Source organism: Macaca thibetana, chromosome 11 (genome assembly GCF_024542745.1).
Source record: "Macaca thibetana thibetana isolate TM-01 chromosome 11, ASM2454274v1, whole genome shotgun sequence".
Classification (NCBI taxonomy): domain Eukaryota; kingdom Metazoa; phylum Chordata; class Mammalia; order Primates; family Cercopithecidae; genus Macaca; species Macaca thibetana.
The window spans coordinates 123,923,890-123,950,455 of NC_065588.1; the positions used below are offsets into that span (position 1 = coordinate 123,923,890).

Here is a 26,566-nt window from a genome sequence, read left to right on the forward strand (position 1 = left end):
ATAAACTCTCCTCACGGCAATGATAAGTGTTTCTGTTTTTCCACACCCTTGACAACACTGGTTAATGTCTTCCCATTAGAACAGCTTTAAGATGTTTTTGTGGTATTCCTGGAAGTGGTGAGAGCTTTATGGAAAGTGAAAAAGGGGCTGTTTTTGCTGATATATGAACCAGGCTACCTTAATCTGCTAAGTTATTATGTTTGCACCAACCTAATATGTTCTGTCAGGTGTGGGTGGAGACAGTGAGGATCTGCTCAGTTGGTTACTGAGACATTCGGCAGGAGAGCTGAACTAGCCCGGGAGTGAGCTGAAAGGAAGTATACTAGAGACTCAGCATTTCCACTCCTAGGCTTTTATCCCACAGATAGTCTAAATTACAAGGACAAAGATGTGCATCTCCAATAATATACATCACAGCATTATTCTTTTTTTTTTTTTTTTTTGTTTTTTTTTGAGACGGAATCTAGCTCTGTCACCCAGGCTGGAGTACAGTGGCCGGATCTCGGCTCACTGAAAGCTCCACCTCCCGGGTTCACGCCATTCTCCTGCCTCAGCCTCCCAAGTAGCTGGGACTACAGGTGCCCACCACCACGCCCGGCTAATTTTTTGTATTTTTAGTAGAGACGGGGTTTCACCGTGTTAGCCAGGATGGTCTCGATCTCCTGACCTTGTGATCCACCCGCCTCGGCCTCCCAAAGCGCTGGGATTACAAGGGTGAGCCACTGCGCCCAGCTAGCATTATTCTTTGTAGCAAATTTGGAAACAACCAAAATTTCTACCTTTATGAGACATCTTGGGTAAAATATGGAATAAGTAATCATATACCAGTACAATGGTTACTAAAAATGAGATAGAGTATTCTGTCTATTGATATGGAACATCCACCAATATATTTTGTTCAAGTGGAAACCAAAGTGCAAACCACTTTGTTTCATATGCTGCTGTTTGTGTAAAAGGTAGGCTATGTTTACGTACATGTGTGTTTTACATGTCTGTGAGTGTGTGTGAGTGTATGTATATTTGTATATGAATAGGCTGTTCCTGAAAAGATAAAAAAGAAAGGGAAGATGGAAACTAGAGCCCTAAGATTCAAGATTGGCAGTATGAATTTGCAAAAAAAAAATATATGTATATATATTTTTATGTGTATATATATACACACACGTACTTATGTATACTTCTATATATATACTTATATATATCATATACACTTATATAGGTATATATATATCAGTATATATATATACATAAGAATATACACAATCCAAATAAGTGTTGAAAAAATAACAGCAAATGAGCATTCATGGAATTAACAAATGCCTAAGAAATGAAGCATTACCAGCATAAGATGATCTGTTTCTCTATACACAGGCCGTTTAACACTCTTTGTCTTATTAGGTACATGTATTACCTATTCAGTAAATGCTTTGAAATTGAAAAATATATATATCTCAGTAAGGAGCAGCATTATAACAGAATAAGTCCCTCAAAGCAAAAGCAAACCAACAAACCAAATAAAAATTTATTTTTCCAAGATGACACCAAGGCTGAAACATAATGTGAAGCTAAGTCTCCCTGGAACTAAGGTCATCATTATCGCCACTGCCTCGTGTTACATCGTTAATAAGCCCAAATGCTTTGTGGCTGGCCAGGAGCATTCCAGACATCCTAGGGTGGACATCCTGCCATTGAAATGGCCCCCAGGAAAGGGCATCATCATTGACAAGTAGGCTCAGCTCTGTAGCTGCTCAAGTCACATATGCACCAACCACCACTTTTATCCTGCCTGATTCAGTCTTATGACCTTGACTCCAATTATGAGAGAGAGAGAGAGACCTTGTAATAAGTCACTGACTTTTTAGAACACTGAGTATCACCTGATAGGATGAGGAAACTCTGATATGGTCAATGCCTACCTGGGAATTTGCAGCAGGAATGCTGATGAAGATGCGAAATCATATCCTTAGAGTCACTGAGAATATTTTGAGCCACCTTGCAAGATTTAAATTGAATGGGACTTCTAGACCTCGACAAGGACATACACAAGCCGAAACGGCCTCGTCAGTAGGACAAACAACAGCTTTTACTCAATGATGCTTAAGCAGAAACATTGACAAAATGAGCTACCTGGGCCTTAGCCCAGGCCATCGCTGGCTGTTTCCCCACACTCAAGGCAGCAGGGGCCAAGGTGGGAAGCTTACCCTCCTGCCTGGGGTTATGTCTGTCCACACCTCACCAGGCTGTTCCATACTGCGTGAAGACATATGGTCCAGTTTTAGTTTGGCCATCATCTGTCCCCAAGCAGGGAGGTTGAAGAAGCAGATAGTCCACAGAAAGAGCAGGAGCAGAGGCTCCAGAGCAGAGTCCATATGGACACTGCTAGGTCTAGGTTCAAATCCCTGCTTAGTCACTTACTGGCTGTGTGACGTTGGTCAAATCCCTGAACCTCTCTGAGCCTCTATTTTCTCGTCTACCAAATTTGTGATGCTTCTGAGAGAGTAAGAGTGGTGCTGATCAGAGAGTCCTGCACTTAGTAAACACATGGTCAGCAACAGAGGAAAAGTGGCAGGAATGTGGTTACTACTGGAGAACTAAAATTATGAGCTTGCCTCATTCCACATGGCACGCCTATGTGATTGCAATCTGTAAACCTGTGGGCTCGACACAACATCTTTTGGCCCACTAAATAGTTTTCTATTTTTGACTTAATTTTCAAGGTTTGATTTTAGGAATTTTATTTGGAGTCAAGCATTATGGATTAACATTAAAAAAAAAAAAAAAGAAAAGAAAACATTCAGCAAAAGTGGATTTACATTACTCACTGGTAACAATAAACAGAAACCCCAGACCCTCCCTCCATCATACTGGAGATTATCCACGATCATCACTCACACATGTATTTTCTCGTGGAGGCTTCTGCAAAAGTCTCCTGAATAGGTGCTATTGTGTCTCCATTTTATAAGCAAGGACGCTGAGGCAGAGAGTTTGAAGAACTTGCCAAGGTCAGACATCAAGGTAGTGGCAGTCTGACCTTGGCCAAATCCCTGAGCCTCTCTGAGCTTCTACTTTTCTGTCTGCCAAGTGGAGATGACACCACTGAGAGAATAAAGGAGGAGTGCTGGCCAGAATCCACACTTCGACCACTGCCCTCTTCTCCATAGCAGGATACTTAGCTCTGTGGCTCCCTCCACCCCAACCAGGCTGGCTTCTGTCATTTACCCACCCACCTGCCTTTCCTTCACATTTACCCCTGCCTCAAATAGCTGAAATTCATGGGATAAAAGTTCATCGTGCCTGATTTGGATGGTGACCTTGTAGATCACCTTGTCCGTCTTAACCTCCGGGACCCAGGTGGAGAGGGAGATTTTGCTCAGGTTGTTATCTGGCTCTTTCCGGAGTTCTGAGAGCATTTACTGATCATCACTCAACCAGTCAGGAGGTGAATGACTGGAGAGCCGGTACCGCTGGAGTTCCAGTGATGATCACTCAGCCAGTCGGGAGGTGAATGACCGGAGAGCCGGTACCGCTGGAGTTCCAGCTCCTTCCTGTGTAGTCTTTTTGCCTCTCGGTGAGGAGGGTAATGACCTCTATTAGGAAGGCTTTGCTCATTTTGGTACCATGCCCCAGCAATTGTCACCATCGCAGGCAGGACACACAGCCCATTCCTGTTAGTGGCAGAACAGCTCATTCATCGCAAATGACTAACAATTAAGAAGTCATTTGGATAGAAGCCACTTACATTTTTCACCACAAGGCTCGTTCTCGTGTTACTGCCAATCTATTCAGCTTTCTCCTCCCAGGCTGCAGCTGATTGCTCCGTAATTTCAATGTGAGCTCCAGTTCAAAGGGCACCATTTGTAACAAACATCTCATATAGCAAAATGGATAGACGGCAAATGGATTCGTGAACACAGAAAGATGCTCTCAACATCATTAGTCATTGGGTAAACACAAATTAAAACTGCAATGAGATGCCATTACATACCAATTAGAATGGCACCTTTTAAAAATTTAAATTTAAAAAAAATCTATTAAATTTTTAAAAAAGATTTTGCAAGTGTTGGTAAGTATTTGGAGAATCTAGAATGTTCTGCTGTGGAAGGTAAAATAGTATAGCCACTTTTTCTAAATTAAACATATAACTTTGCTGTGATGAAGCCGTTCTACCTCTAGGTATTTACCCAAGAGAAATGTAATTGTATGTTCATACAAAGACTTTCCATGAATGTTCTTAACCGCTTTATTTGAACTAACATGAATCTGGAGACAGCTCAAATGCCCATCAATAGGTGACTAGATAAACAAATAATGGTATAACTAATACTATGAAGCTGTAAAAAAAAGTTAATACACATAACAAAATGCTACTAAGCTATGAAAAGGAAGTTACTTTTGATATATGCTGTAATAGTGATAGATCTGGACATATGCTAAATCAAAGAAGCTATGCAGAAAGTGTATGATTGCATTTTTAAAAATCATTGAGAATGCAAACAAATCTACAGTGTAAGAAAGTAGATCAGTAACTGTGTGCCGATGGGGAGTGGGGACTCCAGGGAGAGGTGAGCAGGAGGGATTACAAAATGGCACAAATGAACCTTTTTGTCTTTTCTTGAGACAGAGTCTTGCTCTGTTACCCAGGTTGGAGTGCAGCGGTACGATCTCAGCTCACTGCAACCTCTGTCTCCTGGATTCATGCCATTCTCCTGCCTCAGCCTCCTGAGTAGCTAGGATTACAGGCATGCACCACCAAGCCTGGCTAATTTTTGTATTTTTAGTAGAGACAGGGTTTCACTATGTTGGCCAGGCTGGTCTCAAACTCCTGACCTCAGGGTGACAAACGAGCTCTTTTGGTCATTATATATATTTAAAATTTTAACTTTTAATATATGTACATGTTTGTTACATGGATAAATTGCTTGACGCTGAGGCCTGGGGTCCCAGCAATCCCATCACCCAGGCAGTAAGCATAGTTGCCAACTACAGGTGATGCTTCAGGCCATGGCCCTCTCCCTCCCTCCCTCCTGGTCTAGTGATCCCCAGTGTCTCTTGTTGCCATCTTTGTGTTCAAGTGTATTCAGTGTTTACCTCCCACTTATAAGTGAGAACATGTGATATCTGGTTTTCTGTTCCTGAGTTAGGTAACTTAGGATAATGGCCTCCAGCTCTATCCATGTTGCTGCAAAGAACATGATTTTGTTTTATGTTGTGGCTGCATAGTATGCCATGGTGTTCAGATACCACATATTCTTTATCCAATCCACTGTTGATGGACACTGAGGTTGATCCTATGTCAGCGTTGCAATGAACGTATGGGTTTGTGTGTCTTTTAGATAGAATACATTATTTTCCTTTGGATATAGACCCGGTAGTGGGATTGCTGGGTGGAACGGTAGTTCTGTTTTAAGTTCTTTGAGAAATCTCCAGGCTGCTTTCGCAGTGGCTGAACTAGTTTACCTTCCCACCAACGGTGTAGAAGCATTCCCTTTTCCCTGCAGCCTCACCAGCATGTTTTCTTGATTGGCCATTATCTTGATGGTAGTGATAGTTTCCCAGGTTTACATACACATGAAAACTTAAAAAATATTATCTGTTAAAATATGTTTATTTTATTTTATATCAGGTAGGCCTCAATAAAGTTCTTTAAAATAGTACTTGATACATGGTAGATATTTGATAAATACATTGGTGGGGAAAAGGTGCACAAATTGAGATACAAAGAACAATGTAATCCCTTCTGCTTTTAGCCCTATTTACTCTCTTACTGCATTCAAGGAACTTAGTACGTGGGGAGGGGGTTGTGGTTTTGCTGGGACATTTGTCAGGTGAGAGGCTGTGGGGGCAGGCACAGGACCATTCACTGCAGCTCTAACTCTGCAGACAGCTTACTTCTTGAAATCCTTGCAGCAATGAGAAGGAAATGCTAGAACGTAATGATTATGTATTGTGTGTCTCCTATATCCCAACCCTGGGCAAGATAAGAGGTAATGGGCACTGGAAATAGATGAGTCTGACAACCCACCAGACTAGATGCATTAGCAGTCACATGAAAAGGAATGCTTCCAGTCCAGCCAGGAAAAGCTGGAGAACCATGGGGACCACATGCTGTGGGAACACTTAGGGTAGGGCTTGGGGAGGCAAGAAAGAAACCGAGTCATTCTGCCAGGCCTTAGGCAATGAGGTCTTGAGGGACACACAGGCATTTTCTATCCTGGGAAGTCAAAGCACAACATTCCAGGCATGGATATGGACCTAAATAGCAGAGTTGATGTGTGTCTGGAGCCCCTCCATGAGTCTTGTTTAAACTACAGTTGCAGGTAAGTGTGGAGAGGCGAAGATATTGTATGTTGTAAGGGAAAAGGAGAAGATTGTTTCTCAGAATCATTTTTCAGCTCTGAGGCCGATCCTTGGTGTAACCTGAGGGGTGTTCTTTCCATCTAACTCCCTCCTTCCCCATCATTTTGCTTCATTTCTTTTCTCTTCTGTGTTTAGTTTTTACACTATCTCTTTGCCTTCCACCTTCTGTTCCTCTAAGTGTGGGGCAATTGCATTTTGCATGACTGAATGAAGGCAGGGGAAGAAGATGAGCCCATCCCTGGGCAACCACACAGCACAGAAGCAAGGAGCCCTGGCTCTAGAATCAGACACCAGTGGGTTGAATTTGATTTAGCACATTTTTAGCTCTGAGACCCTGGGGAGGTGGTTGTATTAGTCTCTTCTCACACTGCTAATAAAGACACACCTGAAACTGGATATTTTATAAAGGAAAGAGATTTAATTGACTCACAGTTCCACATGTCTGTAGAGGCCTCAAAATCATGGCAGAAGGTGAATGAGGAGCAAAGTCACATCTTCCATGGCAACAGGCAAGACAGCATGTGTCAAAGAATGCCCATTTATGAAACCATCAGGTCTCATGAGACTTATTCACTACCATGAGAACAGAATGGGGGAAACAGATCCCATGATTCAGTGATCTCCACCTGGCCCCGCCTTTCACACGTGGGGATTATTGACAGTTCACGGAGAGATTTGGGTAGGGACACAGCCAAACCATATTAGTGGCTGAAGCTCTCCGTGCTCTGGTTTCCTCTTCTATTAAATGGACACATTCCAACACCTACCCCAAGGCTGAGGATCAAGTGAGGGGATGCACAGGGTGTGCTTAGAAGAACCCTGGCATTCTGCAAGCATCCAACACATGTGGCTATGACAAGTAACTGTTATCATTTTTATTATTGTTTGACATTCCTCTGTGTGCTTTCCTTTCTCTAGGACTCCCTCAAGGCCAGTTTTGTTGCACTAGCCTGTGATACCAGGGTGCAGAGGGCACCTGGCATTGCTCAGGGAAAGCTAGCTGCCACACGGTAGTCAACCACAAATATGCCCTTGATGGCAAATCTACCTGACCCAGATGCCCAACTATATCCAGCACCAACTGCAGAGTCATCTGTGCCACGTTTGAGATACGCTTTATGTTAGTATCCTATTGCTTCTGTGCCAAATCATCAGACTAAGTGACTTAAAACATCACAAGTTTATTATTTTACAGCTTTGGAGGTCACAAATATAAAATGGGTCATCGGGCTGCTTTCCTTCTGATGGCTCTAGGGGAGAATTCATTCTTTGTCTTTCCCTGTTTCTAGAGGCCTCCTGTGAGTGCAGGGTCACGGCCCCTTCCCTTCATCTTCAGAGACAGCGTTGCGGCGTCTTCAGATCTCTCCTCTGAACTCTGCTCTCTTCTCTTCGTGGCTGAGCCTCTGCCTCCGGCTGATGTTGCCTTGTCTCTATCACATCACAGCCTTCTCCACACGATTCCTGCTCCTTCCTCATATAAGGACTCTTGTGAATACTGGGGGCCTCCCCAGATCATCCAGGAAAATCCCTTTGTCTCAAAATTATTAATTTAATCATATTTGCAAAGTTCCTTTTACCACATAAAGTGTTAACGTCACAGGTTTTGGAGACTAAGATGTGGACACATTTGGGGGCCGTTATCAGGCTTACCACACCCTTCATCCTAATTAAGGGTAAAATCTGCAGGGAAATTGCACTGTGGCTCTTCCATGTCATCACTGCTTCCTCTGTACTGGAGACTTTTTGTGACATCCAGTGTCTTCTAAAGGCGTGAACAGGAAACCCCAGTGCAGACTCATGAAGCTTTGATGGACTCAGGGTAGTGACCGGACACCACTTTCAGGCAGTGGTGCAGAGGAGAACAGTAGAAACCTTGGAGGAGAGGAGGATGGGAAAAGGAGGAGGGCACCTGACTTTGTTTTTTTGTTTGTTTGTTTGTTTGTTTTTTGGTCCAGATGTCCACAGAGTGAACTTAACATTTTATTACAACTTTGGTGGAAGAGCAGGAGATCATCTATTTCAAATTTCTGTTTGAGCACTAACTGTGTAATTTTTTCAAGGTTCTTTTGATGGCCAACTGTCTACACAATAACCATGTTCTACTTCTTTAATAACACCTGATTTCCTGTGGGGCAGTTATGTTCTCAAAGTTCCTAGCATCTCCTGTATGGCCTTGTAACTTAATATTGGTGGTTGTGTATGGGTTGCTTTCAGAGTGGCTAAATAAAAGGAGTTGATTCAGTTTGCAAATTAACCCTTTTGTCTTTCCTTACTGTCTTCCTTCTGCTACTTTGAACTTGGATGAGATAGCTGGAGCTCCAGCAGCCATATTGGACAATAAGGAACCTTGAAAATGTAGGCTCCAGGCTGGAATGGCAACAGATAAAGGTAGAAGCACGCTGGGTTTTTTTCCTGATAACGATGAAGTTGTTGTATCAGTCCTGGACTTTTTCACCTTCAGGCTTCTTTACATGAGAGTGGGATAGATTTCTATTTTACTTAAGCCACTGTTATTTTGGGGTTTTCTTACATATAAAACTACTTCAAATTCTAAATTAATAAATGGTATACCTTGTTTTATGAACACACTTTTCAAATGTTGAATGAAAATTTAATTATCTATCTTCTTCCATTGATCAATATAGCTGAGATGTGGTCACTTCATTCCCCATTATTAAAAACTGAATATGCTTCAACTTTGTCATCTGTTTCTTTTCTTCTTAACTTCTTCAGGGAACAAATGTATCCACACACACTGAGTGAGTGAAGTTCATGACAAATTTCCTTTATAACTAAAAAAATTAAAAATCATGTTTTGCTAATATCCCTATCCCTGCAGCCATGGGTATGATAAACATCTTTAACACACACTGCCATTGGGAAGATCAAATGAGATACTACTATATGTAAAGTTCTTAGCATGGTGCTTAGCATGGAGTGAGGGTCCAAGCATTGCAAGATACCCTAAATGATGATGCTATATTCAGGCATCTTTTCACAGTTAGGTATGTTTCTTCAAGCTCTTTAAGCCATTTAATTTCTAGAAGGTCAAGCAGGCAAGTGAAATTCCTCATTGTCACATGTTACAAATCATATAGCACTCCAGCAACCTGATACCATTTCAGGTCATCCCATTCCAAAGACCAAAATCTACTTTGGAATAAGATGACCTGAAAATGTATGATGTTACCCACAAAGTTGCCCTCAATGCTACCATTTAATGTGTGCCAGCACCTGTGCTGTGTCTTTGACATCTTTTTTCTCTTTAAATCCTCTCGGCTTTCCATATTGAAGATATAATTATCCCCATTGTTCAGCTGAGAAAGCTGAGGGTGATTTGCCCGAGGCAACGCAGCCAGAAACTGGCAGAGCCAGGATTTGGATTTTGCTTTCTCTGCCATGCTAGTTTAGCAGCAGATCAGGACTGAAAAACACAGGTCTTCAGTAGGTAGATTTATTATTCTTTCAGTGAAATCAGAATCATTTTTACTAACGAGTTTCAAGTTTTCTGGGTTTTTTTTTTTTTTCTTTTTCTTTTTTTCTGAGATGCGGTCTCGCTCCGTTGCCAGGCTGGAGTGCAGTGGCACTATCTCGGCTCACTGCAAACTCCACCTCCCAGGTTCAAACGATTCTCCTGTCTTAGCCTCCTGAGTAGCTGGAACTACAGGCACCTGCCACCAGGCCTGGCTAATTTTTGTATTTTTAGTAGACATAGGATTTCACCATGTTGGCCAGGATGGTCTCCATCTTTTGACTTCATGATGTGCCCGCCTCAGCCTCCCAAAGTGCTGAGATTATAGGCATGAGCCACTGCACCTGGCCACCAGTTTTCTTCATAGAAAGGTGACTACATTTTTGCAAGAATAAACTTGATATTCAAATAACAAAAATAGATTCTATTATAAAATTTTTATTTAAAAATTGGCATTCAAGTTTAACTTGTACATCTACTTAATTTCCATAAAATGAAACGTGACCCCAGTTTAGGGACATCCTTCACTGAAGAGCCTTTAGGAGGCCGGCTGAGTGAGGAGCCTTCAGGAGGCCGGCAGACTGAGGAGCCTTTAGGAGGCCGGCTGAGTGACCCTCGGTCCATGTGCATATGGAGTTTAGCTGGCCTGCGGGTGAAAGTAATCACACACTTCCAATGAGATAGTGAGGTCTGAAGTCCTTTTCTCTCCAGATCACCTTGGATAGTCAGAGGCCTCAGTAAGCCTTGCCCGGGTTCTTCAAGAGTGGTGAGAATTCTCAGCACAGCGATTGAAATGGGCAGCTACTGACGTGTGGTCTCTGGCATCCCAACGTGTCATTTCATTTTATCTCCACCTGGAGACTTTGCCCCTGTGTGTCGACCCAGTGACGCTTCATCCCACCATCTGAAGGCTTAACTGAACACCTTTGAACTCAGGAAAAGAGCGAACACCTGTCAAATGTATAATGATAATGTTCCTTTTTGTTGTTATTGAGATCTATATTTTCAAAGGGCCTTGTTGTGCTCTTTCATTTTTGATGGTGAGGTCTGAATGTCAAAGGTACAAATCTTTGCCTTGACCTTCCAGCAGCATTAAACGGGGTTTGATGATCCCTTTATTCTTCAAACCCCTTCTTCACTTGGCACCTGAATACCACTCTGTTTATTATTTTCCTGCCTTGTTAATGGCACATCTCCATTCCTGTTTCTAGTTCTTCCTCTTTCAGCCTGAAGCCTGCTTTTCCTTCACTACTAATGGCTAATTTCTCTCTTCATTCGCGTCATAGCCCAGGTACCATCTTTCTAATGTTCCCATGCCCTGGGGCAGGCTCCTTTGAAGGACGCATTTAGGGCCCAGAGAGGACCATCCATAGACTGACTCTGCATGGTGGATGGAATCCACCCACAGGGGACAGAGGCTCACCCATAGCCTGTGAGTCTGCATTCTTGAGACTGCAAGTATCTCTGAGTTTCTTTATATCCAGTCTATTGAGAAATTTGGGGCTATATGTACCAATTCAACATCTGTTTTGTTTGAATGATTCCATAGAGTCTTAGATCATGATACAGTAAAATTTTATGTTAAATACTTTTCAAATGTAAAGTGAACCCACATAGAAAAAAAAAAGTGTTCATTTTTCTATGTTGGAGGAGTGCTCGCTGATAATAGCCAGGGGTTTAAGCCCACTTGAGTCACTTAGGGTCAATTTCATGGGTCATAAGTTGATGCAAAAGTTAACAACTTACCCCCTAGGAACTATGAAGACATAAACATCTGATTGCAGATCTTCGAGATTTTTTAATTCGTTTTTCAGTTTAGTTTTGTCTCATTGTATTTCAAAATAAATCGCACCTGTTACGTGAACTATCTGATAAAAGTTCACATGACAATGACAATATAACATCATACTCTGTGGGGTAAGATGACCTGGTTTATTTGTACTTTTTTAAAAGTTCTCTAAGACAAAAATTTACATAAAAGTAGTTTTCTAGGGAAGTGGGGAAGTAACATAGGGAAGTCCATGGAAGTGCGTTAACGGTTAGGTTAACACCAGGCAGCTGGGCACTAATCTTGCTGCAGGCCTTACAGAGACTATAGGTTGTACCTCAGAATCTTCTCTACAGTGGCAAAAAAGTTGTTATTTCAAATCATCTGCTAAGCTTAAAATAACATGGAAATGTGTGCAGTCTGCATTGGTGATAAAGACACTGGCCTATGATTACACAATAATACAAACCTAATAGTATGAGCAGTAGACTGCGAATCATACCATAATCATAATTGAAGAAAATGCTGAATGAAAGTAAAAACTGATTTAATGAAAGTGAAAACTGTGATTCCTTCCCTTTTGTCAACGAAATTCCACAGAACTAAATTCCATCCACAGATCCCAGATGAAGGAACCCAGAAGAAAGAGGAGACAGACACACGATAGAAACACAGACAGGTGAACACATATATTGTGACAGGAGGTAGAAGCTAAGGAGGTCAAGCCAACAGTGAGGATGAACTAACCAGGAAATAACCACAATTTTATGTACACCAGGAGGGACTCTCTGAGAAGATGCTATTTGGGCAAAGACCTGAATAAAAGGAAGAAGGGGCAGGAAAAACACTAAGCACAAAATCTTGGGATCAGGAAAGAGAGTGAAAGTTAGGAGTAGGTAGGGCCCAAAAAATCAAGAAAATTGCACCCAATCTCAGAGTGGTTGTAAGACCCGTCACAGACAAGAGATCAATACTGAGAGAAAACAAAATATAACAAGTAAACAAAGGTTTGAATTAAATGTCACCTTGGGGTCAAATGATTGCGTGGCTCAGAATTGTAATCACCAAGTTTGGCTTCCAGTAAACTAGGATCCATAGATCATTGTGGATAGATTTTTTTAAATGGGGAAGGTGATCGTGAAGGTTGATTCTCCAGCTAGAACACACTGGGAGTGGCAGCTATTGTTTTGCTTATAAAACATGCATTCTCTGCCAGGCACGGCAGTTCGTGCCTGTAATCCCAGGACTTTGGGAGGTGGAAGCAGGTGGATCACATGAGGTCAGGAGTTTGACACCAGCCTAGCCAACATGGTGAAACCCTGTCTCTACTAAAAATAGAAAAATTAGCTGGGCATGGTGGCGCGTGCCTGTATAATGCCAGCTACTCAGGAGGCTGAGGCAGGAGAATCACTGGAGCCCAGGAGGTGGAGGTTGCAGTGAGCCAAGATCGTGCCTCTGCACTCCTGCCTGGATGAAAAAGCAAGACTCCATCTAAAAAAATAAATAAATAAATTTAAAAAAAGAAAAGAAAAAGAAAAACACATACATTCTCCCTTTAGTCCACCCCAGACCAATTTTCCCTTGGAGAACCATCTCCCCTGGACTCCCAAACTATGAGCTTTGGGTGGGGCCGATGCCCGGTCCATCCAATCCACGCATTCTATTTCTGCGGCTACCAAAGTCACTTCACAAATGATCGCCTAATCACAAAGACTTCAGTGAGAATTTTCCCAGGATTTGTCTTGAAACTACAGAGCTTTTAAATGCCATCCTGCGTCTACTAAAGAAGAATGTTTTCAAGACGGAAATCAACACAAAAGATGGTACAGTAGAGGGAAAAAATAGAGAGGAACAGTTTTCTGAGGACTCGCTTTAGGTCCCTGGAGCTACCCCTGGGCTTTTCATGTATAAGATTCAATGGCTTCCTTTTCTTTTCTTTTTAACTTAAATATTACATTTTTAAAATGCAAATTTTTGTCATTTTGAACTAAAAATGTCCTGACTTGTTGAGGATTCGGGAAGATGAAAAAACACATTATTGAAATGAAAATAATAGACCAGAAGAATCTATATCTATATTTAAGTCCCTACCACAGAAGGGACTTAAAAGTTCTCAGAAAGCAACCCCTTTATTTTTCCCATGAGAAAATCTGAGAGCCAAAAGTGACTTCCTTAAGGTCAAACAGGCAGTGGGAAGAGGCCTTCTGATTCATAGGGAAGAGACAGCTCTGTCTCAAGACTTCATACAGTGTGGCGCTGGCTGTTTCTAGCCTAGTCAGACAAGAAAACAGGAGTCATTGTGCATTAATGACAGCCACAAGTGTGTCAGAGAATAAATAGCAGAAAACATCTGCTGGAAACTAGGGTCAGCAGCTGCTGAGGTGTGTGTGTGTGTGTGTGTGTGTGTGTGTGCATGTGTGTGATTGCCCCATCTTCAATCCGTCTGGTGTATTTCTGACATTGAGGGGCCCTCCAAGTTTGACAGTCACCATCACTAAAGCTTCTTGATCCCCTGAGGTCATAGGAATGGAAAGCCAATTCTATATACCCAGTTATTGACGGAGGGGTGCAACACGGAGCATCTAAAGCACTAATACCTTAGTGACTAGGGAGGCCGTTCTGGAGAGGGGAGAACTGGACAGATATGGCTACTGAGGCTAAATTCTAACGACCTCCAGTATTCTTTTCTTTTAAAAAGTATTTATTTTTATTTGCTAAACTCTTTACCTCTAAGAACAATATGCTATTCTGTCATCAAAACGTTGCTCATGAATACCAGCTATTTTGGGATCGTGACTCAATAATGGATTACGATCTATAGTTGGAAAAAAAGATCTGCTTTACAAGAATTTGGCATCGAAGTGAAGTCCTGCAAGGTGAGGAGTTGAAGGGTGTAGGGGAAATAGCACTCAAGGCCGTGGGGTCCGTGTCTGTGTGGGTCTATAATAGGAAAGAGCCTGTTATGTTTCAGGACCTAGAGAAAGGCCAGTGGGACTCGTATGCATTGAATGTTGGGAAAATTTTTACGAACGAAGATTAGGGATGTACACAGATGGCCAATCACGCAGGGCTTCCCAGGACCATAGAGAGAGTTTAGATTTTCTTCCAATAGCAGTGGGAAGTCACTGGAGTGTTTTTAGCAGGTGAGTGACATTATCTCACTTTTGTACATTAAAAAAAATGAAACTGGAAGTCTAGGTGCTGTATGGGGAGTGGGATGAGGGATTGCAAGAATGAACGGAGAGTAGCTACCTTGCAGGCTGCCATCAGATTCAGGGGAGGGTGATGGTGGCTGGGAACAGGTGGTGACAGAGGAAACGCTAAGATCATGTTGAAGGGCAGCCCACAGCCCCTGAGCTGGTTTTTCTGTGTGGCCTGAATTGACCTGAGTGAAGTACTAGGGAACTCTGGGTAGCAAAGGCTTGGTGGTCAGTTGCATTTATTGTTAGTTACGATTCCTTTGAAAGATGTTTTTAGCCAACAGGAAATGTAGCCCTTAGAACGTTTCCAGGAATAAATCATTTTCTATAAACTATAAACAGGAGCACCACTGCTGAAGATAGACTTGGCATCCTGTCGTGACGTGCTGCTCTCAATGCGGAGATGAATAGCGCCTGTTGTGCTAGCAGGCAGGATGTTGACTCAGCTGCCAAGCGGTTTTGTTTTGAGGTTGATCTCCTTTATTAATGGAAACCAGTGCTTCTCTGGGCCTAACTAGCTCCATGGCGCCCCTGCTGGGCTGCTTCAGAGGGTTGTGTCCACGTGTCCTCTGTTGCCCTCTCACATTCTGCAGTGTAAGGTACTGGTTTCACTGTGGAGTGTGTGTTTCTGTTTCTGTTTTCATGGCATCACCAGCAGGAGAAACTTCTGTTTGTTTCTGCTCTATTGTGGAGAGAATATGGGAAACGGGCAAGCAGTCCCCTCCATGGAAATGGATGTCAGGTCAGCCTGCTCCTTGGGTTGCTGCGCAGTGCTTTTAGAACCTTTCAGGGAGACTGAATCACCCTGTGACATCACCTAAAAGACCCAGGGGAAGCACAGATATGAAGGAGGCCTTGGTGACTGACCTGGGAGACAACTCTACCTCTTCTCATCCCTTTACAGACTTGCTGTGTGGGGTTAGCACCCTGCTGAGCCTCTCCATTTTAGTTACCTCTGTTGAAAGGCCAGGTTCACCTCAATTTGGCCTTAGTGACTGATATGGTTTGGCTGTGTCCCCACCCAAATCTCATCTTGAATTGTAGTTCCCATAATTTCCACGTGTTGTGGGAGGGACCCAGTGGGAGGTAATTGAATCATGGGGCGGTTACTCCACGTTGTTGTTCTCGTGGTAGTGAGTGAGTTCTCACGAGATCTCATGGTTTTATAAGAGGCTTTTCTGGCATTTTGCTCAGCACTTCTCTTTTCTGCCATCATGTGAAGAAGGACGTGTTTGCTTTCCCTTCCACCATGATTGTAAGTTTCCTGAGGCCTCCCCAGCTATGCAGAACTGTGAGTCAATTAAACCTCTTTCCTTTATAAGTTACCCAGTTTTGGACCACTCCTTTAGAGCAGCCTGAGAATGGACTAATCAATGACTATTCAGTTCTTTCAAATATAAGCAGTGGTCTATTAGCTCTTGATTTAGAACATCCAGTGTGCCAGGAGTAAAATAAAAGATTGAACAACCTTGAAGGCATGTGTAAACACAGGAAGAGGCAGGGAATTGTAGCAACATTTAATCTACCATAAGAATCTATTTTTAGCTTTTCTTACACCCCTCAATAAGCTTATACACAGGGTTTTATTGACCAGAGTAGGTTACTACATTTCTGAAATACAACTTATTTAACCAATTATTTTTGTGAATTAAAAAAACTTTCTCAATTTTTGATATTAAGCAGTTTCCATAAATATTTTCATATGTCTTTATCCTCCTGTCTTGTTATTTCCCTAGATTATTTATTAAAATTAAATGATTAGTTTAATTTTTGTAAATAATTTTAGCAACTTGCTATACATTACCAAAATATTTTTGCTGAAAATTTGAGCCAATTTATGTTGTCACTGGTAGTGTAGAAAATGCTTATACACACTGAAACGGGGTAGTACCAATTTATTTATTTTAATACTTGCTAATTTGGCAGATAAAATATTATCTTGTTTTTATTTGTATTTCTCTATCACTTCTAAGGTAGAATTTTTGTGCTTATTGATTCCTGATATTTATTCCTTTGAAAAGTAGGACATACATATTTCAAACATTTTGAACTTTTTAGCAACAGTAGGTGTATTAAGGCCACATAACTAAAAATCTCCAATCCTTTTCTCAATAATTCATTCAAGAAATATTTTTTGAAAACCTGTTTATACCAGGCATGACTTTCGGTACTGGGAATTTTACAAGGACCAAAACAACAACATCCCTGTCTTCATGGGACTTAGATTTTTATAGGAAGCCACAAAATAAGACACATAAGTAACGTAAGTAGTATGTTAGATCATGAGAAGTGCTAAAAAGGAAAAAAAAAAAAACCATGAAGCCAGGAATGGATAGCATATAAATGGGTAAGAGAAATGCTTGCAATTTAGAGAAAGTCCTAGGAAATTCTCTCTGGAAAGGTGGCATTTGAGTGAAGATGGAAGGAAGTGGGTGGATGAGCCCTGTGGCTCATATATATATATATTTCTCTTTCTGTCTAATATATATATATAATATGTATTACATATATATTAAATATATATGATATGTATTACATATATATTAAATATATATATGATATATATTACATATATATTAAATATATATGATATATATTACATATATATTAAATATATATGCTATATTACATATATATTAAATATATATGATATATATTACATATATATTAAATATATATGATATATATTACATATATATTAAATATATATGATATATATTACATATATATTAAATATATATGATATATATTACATATATATATTTTATTTTTTTTTGAGACAGGGTCTCACTCTGTCACCCAGGCTGGAATGCAGTGGCGTGATTTCAGCCCACCGCAGCCTCCGCCTCCTAGACTCAAGCAATTCTTTTGCCTCAGCCTCTGAGTAGCTGGAATTATAGGCGCACACATGCCGCTACCACCTGGTTAATTTTTGTATTTTTTGTAGAGACATGGTTTCACCATGTTGGCCAGGCTTGTCTTGAACTCCTGACCTCAAATGATCCACCCACCTCGGCCTCCCAAAGTGCTAGGATTACAGGTATGAGCCACCATGCCCGGCTTCTTGAATAGTAAATAACCTCCCATTTTTCCTCCCACATTACTTGTAGTAATAGTTCTTGGCACACTGCATTTTATATGAACCCCAGACTCGTTTTATATACCATCTGATATAATAACCTATGCAATTTTCTCTTCAAATAGCAATGAAAAAATGATTACAATAGTGGATAATGTCATTATCCTGTAGCATCCATGCCATGGTGTAGAAGACTGAGCACAGCTGATAGAAAGGAGTGACTGTGGGTTTCCCCCCAAGCCACTGAGAAGAACTGGTAGGGGAGGACGTCTGCTTGGCCCTTACACTGACATTTTTATGGATAAAAGGGCAATGTCCCCCCTTCCCTTGGTACATTCACTGTCAGCTCAGCAAAATTTAGAGCTTTCGTGACCTGGGATTCTCAATCTCAGCACTATTGATATTTGGGGGGGATAATTCTTTGTGGTGAGGGAGTTCGGTGGGTTTGGGGATGTTTACTGGTGTCCCTGCATTCTGCCCATTAGGTGCCATTCCCCTGCTCTGAAAACTAGCAACCAAAAATATCTCAAGACTCTGCCAATGTGCCGTGGGCTGGGAACCTTGGTCTAGAATAAGCAGATCAAGATCTGCTGTAACCCCGTTGGGGAGGAACACAATGAACACTTTCTAAACCAATAGTCTTGGCTTCTCAGTCTTCCTCTCCGTGCCTAGGGCCCTGCAGAAAGGACTCCTTCTGTTTCCTGCTCACTTTGCCCACAAAGTCACTGAGTCTTTTTCTTTGCAAGGTCTGGGCCCTGCTTATTTTTGAGCAACTACGTAATTCTCAGGATGTTGGTTAACTTAGAGTTTAGTAGCTTTACTATTTTCTTTCCTTTACTCATATAGTTTTTAATCCTCTGTGGGCCTTAGAACGTGACATTTATACAGGTCTTGCAAAAGTCGTAATGGAGTTTTCATCCCATGTAGGGTCAGGGAAGGGTGCACTGGGGGTTTGGGCTGGCTAGAGCAGAGGAGCACCCTGGGCAGGCAACTCCCAGGATGAAGAGAAACTGAAGACCATGGATGTCCCCCAACCTGCTGAAGCTTGAGCGTCCCAGCCAATATCCACCTGAACACACACCCGGATGTGCCAAAATGATGCCATAGATTGTGCTTTATACAGATGCATCATGATCAAAATGGTGCTGTTCTCATCGTAGGTGGTGTAGCTTTGAGCGTCTAGCAAAGCAGCTTAGTAGCAGGTGGCAATGCAGTGTCCTGTCCTCGCCAAATCAGCAGATGATTTGCTTGCTAACAGATGGGCGTAAAGTATTTTGAGAAAGGGATGCCTTTGTCTAATTCATAGATGTAATAGACGGGGTAGTAATGGCCACATGGTCACTGAATGTATTGCTTTCTGAGCTACTCTGGGGCAGTAATTAATTCCATTATATTTCTAAAACGTTGACTGGGCCCCTATTACATGCCTGAGGCATAAAAGGAACAAAGAATACAGTCCCTACTGCGTGGGACTTGCACTGTCATGGGGGAGGTAGATGATCATCAACCAGGGATACACTGGATCCTGTGTTTGCAGTTGTAATAAGCGCTGCCAAGGAAGAGTCCAAGTCTACGTGAGAATGCAAAAAAGAGGGAGCCTCACCATGGTGGTCCAGAATGAACAGGTCGGGTGAATGGAGTCTGCTGGAGAAAGCCATGAAATTTAGACTGAGGAGAGTGGACTTTTACCTTATAGTCTAAAGTTCCCAAAGTGGAAGACACATAGCCCTAATGGCATGATAATTTCAGGCCGTCCATTTTACAGTGGGGCATAACACAAAATCAGACAGTAAGAGAGTGACCTGTACTCAGTTCTCTTTAAGTCTTTGAGACCAGTTCGAGAAGAAAATTTGAGGTTGGTGTTGCTATACCTTTATTACCTTTTTATACTTGATAACCTTGCTCTATCCCCTCTCTACAAGGTACAGGTATTCATTATGCATTATTTAACTTTTTATTTTGAAACAATTATAGATTCAGAGGAAAATACAAAAAATATATATATATTGTATACCATTCATCCAGGCTCCCAGTGGTAACACCTTGTTTAATGTCAGAAAAAGAGAATCGACATGGTACAATCCACGGAGCCTGGTCAGATTTCACCAATTTTGTAAGTATTAGGTTGGTGCAAAGGTAATTGCGATTTTTGCCATTAAAATAATGTCAAAAACCGCAATTACCTTTGCACCAACTTGCTACTTGTGGGTAATCCTTGTCCTTGTGTGTGTGTGTGCTTATGTATAGTTCTAGGAGATTTTGTCTTATGTTTAACCCCCATTCTTTCATCTACTTCTGTGAGACTCCGTCTTTTCTGCCATCAGGGACTTCCACTTTCTATCTGATCAATTTTTGATCTCTGTTAGCAAGCAGGTAAGTACCATGGAGGCAAAAGTCAGGGTCTGTTCTATATCATCTGTGTTAATAACTGACTGGGAGATTTTTTGTTTAGGACACCAATCGGTTGACCTTCCTGCGTAAGGTTGTATCTGCAGAGATGAGAAGGACACTTGGCTTTGGGCTGACTTGGCTCCACTTATTTTTCCCACAAGTATTTATTGAGCATTTACTAACTCCAGGCCTTGTGCCCAATGCTCTGGATACCACACTAAGGGAGGTGGCCCAGGCCTCCACGCCCATGGAGTTCACAACGTAGAGTGAGAGACAGGCAATTGACCAGAAAATAAGCTAGATCATCTCAGAGACAGAAACGATGTGATGGGAATAGCACAGCATGGGAAGGTAGAGACTCACTTGAGGTGGAGTTGGCTTCACAGCGGGCAGGTGAGGGAGTGAGGGGAGGATCCTGCTGGGGGACATGCGGACAGAGACCTGGATGATGCCTAGCCTCCAGCCCACGAGGGAGGAGCATGGAGGGCTGGGCCACTGACCAAAGCTCCTCGTCTGCAGAACCCTCAGGGGAAGTGGAGCCTGGACTCTGTGTCCTGAAGCCACCTGGACCTTCTCATGGACAGGACTCTTTGCAGATGGTTGATTCCATCTGTTACCTGGATCCATCGCTTCCAACCTGTCTTCCTGCAACTTCCTTACCCCTCTGGCATTGGCGTCAAAGGCTGTTGCAGGAGTGTGGACCGGCCAGGTGACGCAAGATCAGCTTAGATCTTTCCGTCTGCTCTGCCGTCTGTGACTCAGTAACTCAGCAGCCAGGGCTGTTTTATCCTCCCCTCAAGAGAAGTGACCAGTAAATTTAGAGTTGAGAAATGTGTCAGAAGTCTTTGAAATTGGTGGAAAGAACCACAAAGTCTACCCTGAGGCAAAACTGACAGTCAGACAAAGAATGTGACTTATGTTTTTACAAAAGAACTAAATCAACCAGGTAGAGCCTGGTTTGAGGTGACTTCTCTGTGATCTGAATTCATTGGCACAGATGGCCATGTATTATTTCGATTTAGAAGGAGAAACTGCAGATACCTGCACTATACCTACTAAACAAGAAAAAAAGTTCATTTTCCAGGCAACCTACAGAATGGGAGAAAATTTTTGCAATCTACCCATCTGACAAAGGGCTAATATCCAGAATCTACAAAGAACTTAAACAAGTTTACAAGAAAATATCAAACAACCCCATCAAAAAGTGGGCAAAGGATATGAAAAGGCACTTCTCAAAGAAGATATTTATGCAGCCAACAGACACATGAAAAAATGCTCATCATCACTGGCCATCAGAGAAATGCAAATCAAAACCCCAATGAGATACCATCTCACACCAGTTAGAATGGGGATCATTAAAAAGTCAGGAAACAACAGGTGCTGGAGAGGATGTGGAGAAATAGGAACACTTTTACAATGTTGGTGGGACTGTAAACTAGTTCAACCATTGTGGAAGACAGTGTGGCAATTCCTCAAGGATCTAGAACTAGAAATAACATTTGACCCAGAAATCCCATTACTGGGCATATACCCAAAGGATTATAAATCATGATGCTTTAAAGACACATGCACCTGTATGTTTATTGTGGCACTATTCACAATAGCAAAGACTTGGAACCAGCACAGATGTCCATCAATGATAGACTGGATTAAGAAAATGTGGCACATATATACCAGGAATACTATGCAGCCATAAAAAAGGATGACTTCAAGTCCTTTGTAGGGACATGAATGAAGCTGGAAACCATCATTCTGAGCAAACTATTGCAAGGACAGAAAACCAAACACTGATGTTCTCACTCATAGGTGGGAATTGAACAATGAGAACACTTGGACACAGTGCAGGGAACATCACATACCAGGGCTTGTCATGGGGTAGGGGGAAGGAGGAGGGATATCATTAGGAGAAATACCTAATGTAAATGACGAGTTAATAGGTGCAGCACACCAACACAGCACATGTATACATATGTAACAATCCTGCATATTGTGCGCATGTACCCTAGAACTTAAAGTATAATAAAAAAGTAAATAAAAAAAAAAGAAAAAGAGTTCATTTCCCCATAATTCAGATGGTAGGGAGATAAAATAAAATTCCTGGCTGGGTGCGGTGGCTCGTAGCTGTAATCCCAGCACTTTGGGAGGCCGAGGCGGGTGGATCGCTTGAGACTAGGAGTTCGAGACCAGCCTGGCCAACATAGTGAAACCATGTGGCTACTGAAAATACAAAAAAGTTAACCGGGCATGGCAGCTGGCACCTGTAGTCCCAGCTACTTGGGAGGCTGAGGCAGGAGAATCACTTGAACCCAGGAGGCGGAGCTTGCAGTGAGCCGAGATCGCACCACTGTACTCCAGCCTGGGCAACAAACTGAAACTCCATCTCAAAAAAAAAAAAAAAAAAAAAAAAGAAATAAATTAATAATTGAATAAAATTATTGGGAAACTTACTGGCATGGTTAGGTTTTTTTTGTGTTTGTTTTTAAACAGTTGTTAGAAGGAACATTTTCATAAGAGCCTGCTCTAGGTTCAAGTCACGGTAGAACTGTAGATGCTAGATCACTCAGTCAGTAGGCTGACCCATCGAATGACCTGTGAATGGATTCATCCCCATGTAGTCTGCCTGCATTTCTTCTGTTTATCATCGATCAAATCTTGATCCACTTTCTGTGCCTGGCAGTGTTCTAAGGTCCTGGCTCTCAACCGGGAGCCATCCAGACAAATGCTATATCTTCCCTTATGGTTCTTTTCCAGAGTATGGGCAGTCCATGAGCCTTTAGATGGTGATGAGTACTTTGGAGAAAACAATATAAAATCGGCCACTGGGAAAGAGACCACTAGGCTACTGGACAGGGGCTGCTTTATGCAAGTGGTCATAGAAAGGGAGTTTGAGCAGGCAGCGTGGGATCAGAGACCCAGATGTAGAATGCTGGTGTTGCTCAAGCCAGTATCAGGAGGTGAGAGCATTACAGACAGAGGGACTCACATGTGCAAAGGCCTCGAGGTAGCGGTAACCTCAACTGGTATGGAGAACACACAGAAAGTCAATTGGGCTGAGCCAGACTGGTAGGAGGACAGAGAGAGGAAGAGTCATGGGGTCTTCCTCACCACGGTGTGGGTCTGAATTTATTCTAACCATCTAACCAACAGGAGCCTCCTAGTAAACATATTTCTGGATAATGCAAATATTTTTTCAGCTTTTTCTATAGCGTGGTACTGTCCAGTAGGAAAGCAACAGTGAGAGAGAGAGAGAGAGAAGAGGGGGAGAGAGAGATAGAGGAGAGGGGGAGAGAGAGAGAGAGAGAGAAGAAGAGAGAGAGAGAGGAGAGAGGGAGAGAGGAGAGAGGGAGAGGAAAGGGAGAGAGTGAGAGAGAGAGAGAGGAGAAAGGGAGTGACAGAGAGAGGGAGGGAGGAGAGAGAGGGAGAAAGGAGAGAGAGAGTAGAGGGGGAGTGAGCAAGAGAGAGAGGAGAGGGAGAAAGAGTGAGAGGAGAAAGAGAGGGTGAGAGAGAGGAGAGAAAGAGGGAGAGAGAGGACAGAGAGAGAGAGAGAGACATGCCCAAGACTGCAACACTATGTCCATACAAATTAGCACACATAGAAACATGTTTTAATACCCACAATATAAATCTTTTTTATTCCCATTAAATCAATTCTGGGTTGTTTCCAGACATTGGCATCTCCGTATTGCCTGGGTCCCACAAAGCATAGGCTGGTCACTAATGTGGTCATGCATTTAGGGGGCAAGGCAAGGCCACTGCCGTCTTAGCTTTGACACTCACCTCCCTCAGCACAGGGGATGAGGGGCTCCAGCTCCCTTATGTCAGGTAAGAAACCCCAAGCCCCCTCCAGCAGACATGAGAGGAAGTGGATATTCCCGCCCAGGTGGGGTATTGGATAAGCATGGGTGTCTGTCCAGGAGCAGCTTTGAAAAGGCAGGAGCTAGTGGCAAGATGAGGAGGGTCTTTGGAATCTCAGCATGGTCCCATTGTGACCCTATTACAGGTCAAATCCCCTGAGGACTTGTTCCCCAGCAAGGCTGATCTCTCTGGGAAAGGACACGTGGTTGTTCGTGACTTACACATTGAGACAGTGTGCAGGCACCACCTCCACAGCCGGACAGTGTGCTTAAACCAGTGTGCTTACTCTACTACATATAGGAGAGACTCTGGGTCTCCAGAGCAATTTGTAAAACCTGCAGGAAGAGGATGTAGGGTAAGATTATTATTATTAACAATAACAATGATTGGAATTTATTGAGCATTTACTATATGCCAGGCTCTGTGCCAAGCTATTGATTCCCTCCTTCCTTCCATCCTCCCTTCCTTTATTTTCTTCCTTTGGTTCTTCCTCTATTCATTATTCAATCAACAACCTTCATCTTTGGATCTATACATTCAACAAGGCTTTGCTATGACCACTCTGGGTCAGGCACTGTTCTCAGCCTGGGGACACAGTAGCCACCATGAGGGAGACAGTCCCTGCCCTCAAAGAGCTGATGTTTGGATTGGGAAACAGACACAGACATGAGAAGTTGCGATTATGACACATACGATGGAGAGAACACCACCAAGTAAAGGGATAGAGAGGCAGGGGTGCATGGGGGCCATTTTAGAGGGGGCCGTTTTAGTGGGGGCCATTTAGAGGGGATGACTACTCTAGGATAGCCCACCTAGGAGGAGATATCTGAACTTCAGTCAGGTGAGAAGGGACCAGCCAGCAAAGGTCTGGGGGAAGATAGTCTCAGGCAGGGGGAATGATAAACATGATGGTTCAAAGCACAAGTTTGATGTGTTTAATGATTTATATTAACTTTATATTGAATAGTCACAGTAGCAGAAGGAAGGAAGGAAGAGAAGAAGGAAGAAGGGGAGAAAGGGAGGAAAGAAGGAAGAAGAAAGAAAAGGAGGAAAGGAGGAAGAAAAGAAGGATGAAAGCAGAGAGTGAGAAAGAAGGAATGAAGGGAGGTAGGAAGGAAGGAAGGGAGAGAAGGAAAAGAAAGGAAAGAAAGGAGGAAGGAAGGCAAGAAGAAGAAATAAAGGAAGGTGGAAGAAAGGAAAGAGATGAAAGATGAAAGAAAGGAAAGAAAGGAGGAAGGAAGGAATGAAGGAAGGAAGGAAGGGAGGGAGGAAGGGAGGAAGGGAGGAAAGGAGGAAAGGAGAAGGGAAAGGAGAAGGAGGAAGGAAAGAAGGAAGGAAGAAAGGAATGGAGGAAAGGAGAAGGAGGAAGGAAAGAAGCAAGGAAGGAAGGAGGGAAGGAAGAAGGGAGGGAGAGAGGGAGGGAAGGAAGGAAGGAAGGAAGATGGGGGAGGGAGGGGAAAAAATCATTGTCCTAGAAGTTATGAGAATTAGGTTCACCTTCTGACAGAGCTTCATGCCTAACCTTGAACAAACCAGATGACCTCTTTCTGCCTCAATTTCCTCATCTATTTAGAGGGAATTATCACCCCTTTCCCGTTGACCTGCTAAGGCGGCTGTGCGACCCACTGTTGCACAGGCAGCTTCAGAGGCCTGCCATGCCATGGACAGGCGGGCAGGATTACTGTCACTGGTGCATCACAGACTTCATTGGGACAAAGGTTTACTTGCAGCTGTTTTTGCAAAAGCGTAGACGACGGGGCCCTGTGTCCACACACAATACTGGTTTGTTTCTCTGAATGAAACCAGAAATCTAAATGAAGACTTCTTGTAAAACAAAGCAGCAACTAAATTGGATTTAGGGATTATGAATATCATTTTTCCGGGTCTCCTGCCAAATTACACAAAAGTCTGAAAAATTTAATACTTGGTTGCCTTCATGAGTGAGAAGACATTGAAATAAATTTGAGGCCAATCAGTGTGAGTTTCATTTTCTAGCTGGTAACCCTCGAGGAAGGCGGCCAGGTTTCCTGGGCTTCTGCTCCTGTCTGTCAACGGGGAAGTAAATTCAATGATTTCGGAGACGTGGCCCAAGGCTCCCCTCCTGAAATAAGGAGTCACTCAGCGGTCTTCCGTTCCGTGGGGTTTACATGGCCCTGTGAGCTTCGACATTTACAGCGCCATTTTTGAGAGTCATTTCTAAATCCCATCATGACACATTAACATGGAAATTAGATTAACTCCGGGCACCCTCAATTTCTTTGAGCATTGCTGGTATAAATTACGGAGTTCAGTAACTTTATGTCTACTCTCCCTCAAGCTTCACTTGCCTTCCTGATCAAGAAAGCCACCCCTTAAATTGATCTAATAAATGAAAGCATGGATTTTTTTTTTTTTTTTTCTATCTCATCACAGGATCAGCTCAAATCAAACATCCAAAACCATTA

At 42.6% G+C, this 26,566-nt stretch overlaps 1 long non-coding RNA gene across 1 annotated transcript in view; it reads left to right on the top strand.

The window, feature by feature from the left end:
• The window catches only part of LOC126930968 (uncharacterized), an 80,020-nt gene extending 72,206 nt beyond the window's left edge, over positions 1-7,814 (top strand). Inside the window, exon 4 of the long non-coding RNA XR_007717736.1 lies at positions 7,647-7,814. This is a non-coding gene — a long non-coding RNA (uncharacterized LOC126930968). The remainder of the gene's footprint in view (positions 1-7,646) is intronic.
• Positions 7,815-26,566: the final 18,752 nt, after the last annotated feature.